General features: G+C 35.5%; 1 pseudogene; it reads left to right on the top strand.

Moving 5' to 3' along the window:
• Positions 1-5768: 5768 nt before the first annotated feature.
• On the top strand, positions 5769-6337 carry LOC123938920 (annotated as a pseudogene).
• Positions 6338-6643: the final 306 nt, after the last annotated feature.

Here is a 6643-nt window from a genome sequence, read left to right as displayed (position 1 = left end):
ACAGAATAGAGAGCCCAGAAATCGACCCTCAACTCTATGGTCAACTCATCTTTGACAAAGCAGGAAAGAATGTCCAATGGAAAAAAGACAGCCTCTTCAATAAATGGTGCTGGGAAAATTGGACAGCCACATGCAGAAAAATGAAATTGGACCACTTCCTTACACCACACACGAAAATAGACTCCAAATGGATGAAGGACCTCAATGTGAGAAAGGAATCCATCAAAATCCTTGAGGAGAATGCAGGCAGCAACCTCTTCGACCTCAGCCGCAGCAACATCTTCCTAGGAACAACGGCAAAGGCAAGGGAAGCAAGGGCGAAAATGAACTATTGGGATTTCATCAAGATCAAAAGCTTTTGCACAGCAAAGGAAACAGTTAACAAAACCAAAAGACAGCTGACAGAATGGGAGAAGATATTTGCAAACGACATATCAGATAAAGGGCTAGTATCCAAAATCTATAAGGAACTTAGCAAACTCAACACCCAAAGAACAAACAATCCAATCAAGAAATGGGCAGAGGACATGAACAGACATTTCTGCAAAGAAGACATCCAGATGGCCAACAGACACATGAAAAAATGCTCCACGTCACTCGGCATCAGGGAAATACAAATCAAAACCACAATGAGATATCACCTCACACCAGTCAGAATGGCTAAAATTAACAAGTCAGGAAATGACAGATGCTGGCGAGGATGTGGAGAAAGGGGAACCCTCCTCCACTGTTGGTGGGAATGCAAGCTGGTGCAACCACTCTGGAAAACAGCATGGAGGTTCCTCAAAATGTTGAAAATAGAACTACCCTATGACCCAGCAATTGCACTACTGGGTATTTACCCTAAAGATACAAACTACATCACTTTTATAAGTATGATTCCTGCAGTTTTATAATTCTACCATTATAACTTTGTCTTTCTCTATGTCCCCAAAAGATTGAACCTTTAAACTGGGTTAGCTTTGACCTTTGAAGTGAGATTAGGAAAAAGAAGAAGAAGAAGAAGAAGAAAAAGAAGAAGAAGAGTCCAGTTAAACTGTTACTACTCGGCCTTTTGGTTAACAAAATGTGGTATTTATTAATTTTATCATTATTATGTACACTGAGTTTTTCTTATATAAGATTACTTTAGAATAAAATCTGATGATGTTTGTTTATACATAAAACATAGAAAGGTCAAGCTTTTTGAAGACCTTCCAAGTTATATTTCAGAATCCCATTATTTACATTTTTTTCATAACGTTAAATGTCATTTTGTTTGCAGGCAAAGAACCAACTTCATTCCTCCATTATATTAATGGAATGAATGAAATTAAAAATGCATCATCAGATTAGTGAACCAGAGAAAGAGAATGCCTATTTACTACTTTTAGTCAGACTGCACAATACTATAGACTGGGAAGGTCAAATGTTTGCTACTGTTGGGTTGTATTATCACATGAAATGTAGAATAATGAGTTAAGACAAACTATACATAGTCAATGAGATAATGGTTTACGTTCTACATCTAGTTTACAGATCAAAGGAAAAACATACATCATATGAGGAGTTAGCCACAGTTACCTAACCAAAAATCTTGTAAAGCTCGTTTATCTCTATTAGTTTAATTCACTATGTAAATATTATATTCCCTGATGTTTTGTATTTTACCATAAGAGTAGCATATATATTTTAATTTCATAATTTACTGATATATAGGCATTGCCAATTGAATTATTTATATTAATCATATTGAAAATAAGATATGTCAGGAACATATTGAAAGTGAAATCAGAAAGTGAATTTCAAACTCATATTTTTGTGCTGTGCATATTGAAAATATAGAGAATCATGAAAATTTATGGGAAGCACCACATGTATCACCATTGGGCCTTATTTAGACTTCAGACATCTTTGTTCATATCATGATATGTTAATTTTGACCAGCTATGTCAAACAAAAGTGTCTCTAAATATCTTTATATATGTTGATCGATTTCCAGTTTTTCCAATTTTCTACAATCTGCAATGATTGGTCTTCTTTAGATGAATACATTACAGCCAGTTAAGGGATTGAGTTTAGCAATCTCATTTTTCCCTCAGAAGACTTGAAGGTATAGGTATTGTATATATGCAATCAGATCAAAAACTCATACATTGTGACATAAAACATTGATGTGTTTGCAGTAAATTAAAGATGTTTAGGTTATTTAAACAAAAACTTTAAAAATAGTTTAAAAAATTAAGTTGTGGTCTAGAAAATTGATAAAACTATTTAAAACTCTTCCAGGGAACCTAGATACTCACTGATTTCCCATAGATGATTAATATGGTTTATTTATTTTATATCTACACATAACAAGATATCAACAGTTAATAACATTCAAACACAATAAATGAAAGCACAAGATCTATAATATTGCTTTAAAATATGTACATCCTCAGTGGACTTCTTGGGAAATAGAAATCAATTGATGCCAAAAATTTTACTTGTCAACTTGGTAAAGTGCCAAAATTTTAACTTAATTAAGATTAAGTTAATTTTATTAAAATTAAGTTAATTTATCTCCAAGTACAGTCACCTTATGAGGTACTAGAGGTTATGATTTCAACACACACATTGGGGAGGGATGCATTTCAGCTCATAATAACCCATTTTCCCAAATAATTAAATATATAAAAGAGAATGGAATAATGATTTTTGTGACACTGGGCCATAATCACATGTCAATATCAGGTCATAACACTTCAATTTATATAATTTAGTTATAATAACTTTGTACTTTGTAGACACATTGGTTGTGTGTGTGTGTGTGTGTGTGTGTAGTATCAGAGAGACCATGCCAGAATCTCAACTTACTGTGTTATCTTTCAAAATTTATTTTGTGAAAACTAGGTTATTATAAAGTTAAAATCTAATATTATATGTGATAGTTTAGTTTAGATAAAGTTGGTTTCCTAATAAAAATTTGCTTCCGGGAGCGCCTGGGTGGCTCAGTGGGTTAAGCTGCTGCCTTCGGCTCGGGTCATGATCTCAGGGTCCTGGGATCGAGTCCCACATCGGGCTTTCTGCTCGGCATGGAGCCTGCTTTCCTGTCTCTCTCTCTCTGCCTGCCTCTCTGTCTACTTGTGATCTCTTGCTCTCTGTCAAATAAATAAATAAATAATAAAATCTTTAAAAAAAAAATTTACTTCCTTTTTTTCAATTCCAAGGTTATGTATTTTCCATTTGGTTGTTTAAACCAATGAAAACCAAATAAACAACTCCCTAAAGCATAAATGAATTTAATTCTTTTTTATATATAAAGAGAAAAAAACCCTGAAATTTACGTCATTACTGCACACTAATACATTTTCAAATTGATGATTCAAGTTAAGTTTACTTCATAAATTGGGACGGATGCTCAAGACATTAAGAACTGAGTATAGTGGGACACCTGGGTGGCTCAGTCTTTAAGCATCTGCCTTTGGCTCAGGTCATGATCCCAGGGTCCTGAGATTGAGCCCCACATAGGACTCTCTACCAGTGGGAAAATTGCTTCTCCCTCTCCTACCCCCGCCCCTACTTGTGTTCCCTCTCTTGCTGTCTTTCTGTCAAATAAATAAATAAAATCTTTTAAAAAAAAGAACTGAACATAGTGAACATATATAGGAGTGTGTGTGTGCATGTGCTATATGTATGTTTCATCATGTATATGTGTGTGCATTTATAATATGTCTTCCTTAAGTAAGAAAACAAAGAAGTCAGCTCCCATATTAAAAATCAAATATCAGTCTTTTACTGGCCCAATCAATACATAGCTTTCTAGGGTTTTTAAATAAGATTCAGTAAGGTTATATAACATATTTAATGTAAGCACCTCAAGCTTTTGGACGTATTTTCAAAAAGAAAAAAAATTAAGCTTAGTACAGCCCTGCACATACTAAAGTATTTGGTAAATGTTTGTTAAATATAAAGATCTTCAAGAGCTACTGTGATACTGGTAGTCAGTTTCCCAGGAATCTACCCTCTCTAATTAGCTTACAACAAAGCCTGCTCTTTTCTGTCTTCTGGGGTCAGCCCTTTGATGAGGAGGGAAAAAGGGTGCACAACAGGAAGCAGCATAAGTGGAATACTGACAAGAGGAAAAAGAAGCCAATAAACCAAACCAAGAATCTAATTTATCTTATGCTACCCAAGTCCCCTCCAGATCTAAAAGGGCAACTGCTCTCTGGCACTCAGAAATAGGAGGAAAGGATTATTGCTTGGGCAGAGTAGATGACTGGAACAAGTCCTGAAATATGTTTTAGAACATTCTGGGCTACTGTTTTTCTGATTCAGGTGGTATATTGAAAAATAATGTTCATTTGCCTATTCTTTTTTTCCTTTTTTTTTTTTAAGATTTTATTTATTTATTTGACAGGGAGAGAGAGGGAGAGAGAGAGAGAGAGGTTGAGAGAGAGAGAGATTTATTTGACAGAGAGAGAGAGAGAGAACATAAGAGAGGAAACACAAGCAGGGCGAGTGGGAGAGGAAGAAGCACACTTCCCCCTGCGCAGGGAACCGGATGTGGGGCTCACTGCAGGACTTGATCCCTGTGTCCTGGGGTCATGAGCTGAGTGAAAGGCAGACGCTTAATGACTGAGCCATCCAGGCTCCCCTGCCTATTCTTTTTTCTTATTTGAAGGCATAAACAAAGCAGCCAGTCTAGCAATGAGACTGAAATTATCTCTGGAATGGGGAGAGGAGAAAGGACAAGAGGAACATCTTCAAACCTTTGAATTAATTTTACTAATTTTGTAACATGGATCAGGGTTGTTTGCTGTAGTCTTGACTGAGAACTTATCAGTAATCAGACACTGTTTTAGTAAAAGTATAAAGGTCATTTGTTGTTGTTATTTGTATGTAAAAATAATGACTTTATCTTTAAAACTGTAGATGGTACTTTGAGCAGATTGTCTCAGAGAATTGCCAAGATATTGATCAGTTTGGGAGTTGGTGGCAGGAAATTAGAATGAGATATACAGCAAAGTGTCAATGACAGCAAATGTGCATATCTCTGCCTTTTTATCAGGTTTTTTTTTTTTTTTAATTTTTTTTTTAAACAACAAAGAGAGACCTGGATAAACAGATCTTTAGCAAAGAAAGGAAAATCCTACATAGGATACACAAATGGAGAAATCATCTGATAGAGTAAAGTTAAGTCTTTCCAAATTTAAACACATGGAGAACCTTAGTCCTCTGTCAGATTTTTCTTAAATGTACGTAATATTCAAATTAACTGTATAAGACTATTTTAGTGATTCTCATTTATATTTTTTATATATAAAAATGATGAATGTGTTCAGCAAACATTCAAGTAGCTTATACACTCTTAATTCCTTAAACAGATGAAGGGAATTGAAAGTTAGTCAACACTTAGAAAATTATGTTTCCCTGTGTAAAACACCAGTTCCATAGAAAACAATATCATAGAGGACAGCTGTGTTTCAGTTACTGTGTAATAACCAAGATCTCTGGGAAGGTATAGTTAACAAATCAAAATTAAGGATAAAACCATGGAATAGAGTGACTGACACCAAAGAGAGGAAAAGATCTTTGAAACTGAGTGAATGTGATCTTGGATGGATTATCTATTTACATGGTTGTTAAAGGAAAGGATGATGGTTAGAAAAATAAGAAAAGATGAGTAACTGGTGGTCCCAGGCTGTTGCAGGGCAGGGGGAAATAGTGGTGCTGCTGGGCTGTATGCTATGAGGTCGAAGCCTCCTGCTGCCAGAGGAACCCCTTGGCCACAGTAAGCATTAATAATGTATTTCTTCTTTAAGTGGATCAACAGTGTCCTCCAGTTCCTAGGACTCTGTAAGAAATATGGAGAACTTGTATTCTTGGGTTTGGACAATGCAGGCAAAGCCACTCTTCTACACATTCTCAACCGTGATTGATTGGGCCAATATGTTTCAACATTGGATCCAACATCAGAACAGGTGACAATTGCTGGAAAGACTTTTATAACTTTTGATCTTGGCAGGCATGAGCAAGCAAGTCAGGTTTGGAAAAATTATCTCCCAACAATCAGTGGGATTGTCTTTCTAGTGGATTGTGAAGATCATCCTCACCTCGTGGAAACCACACTTGAGCTAAATGCTTTAATGACTAATGAAACAATACCCAATGTGCCAATCCTTATCTTGGATAACAAAAGCAACAGAACAGGTGCAATCAGTGAAGAAAAGCTCTGTGAGATATTTGGGCTTTTGGGATAGACCACAGGAAGGGTATTGTGACCCTGAAGGAGCTGACTCCCTGCCCCATGGAAGTGTTCAAGAGGCAAGGCTATGACAAGGGCTTCCACTGGCTTTCCCAGTATATTGATTGATGTTTGGACAGTGAAAGCAAAAGAGTTTTACTTCTCTGGACTGACCCTAAAAAAAATAAAAATAAAAATAAAAGCAAAGAAAAAGAAAAAAAGAAGAGGAAAAAATAAGAAAAGAAAGGAAGAATATGAAAAAAAAGTTAAAACTGTGAAACAATGAGGGAAATCACCTACGGTTAATAAGTGACAGAGGAATGCAGATTTTAACCTCTGTTGTACAACCACAATTTCCAAAGATTTTATTGTTATTATTATTATTAGATATTGTTATTATTGAAACAAAACTTATACACACTGGAACTTTTTTTT

Source organism: Meles meles, chromosome 3 (genome assembly GCF_922984935.1).
Source record: "Meles meles chromosome 3, mMelMel3.1 paternal haplotype, whole genome shotgun sequence".
Classification (NCBI taxonomy): domain Eukaryota; kingdom Metazoa; phylum Chordata; class Mammalia; order Carnivora; family Mustelidae; genus Meles; species Meles meles.
Note: the sequence above shows the minus strand (reverse complement) of the source record. Positions and strands in the feature narration are given on the sequence as shown.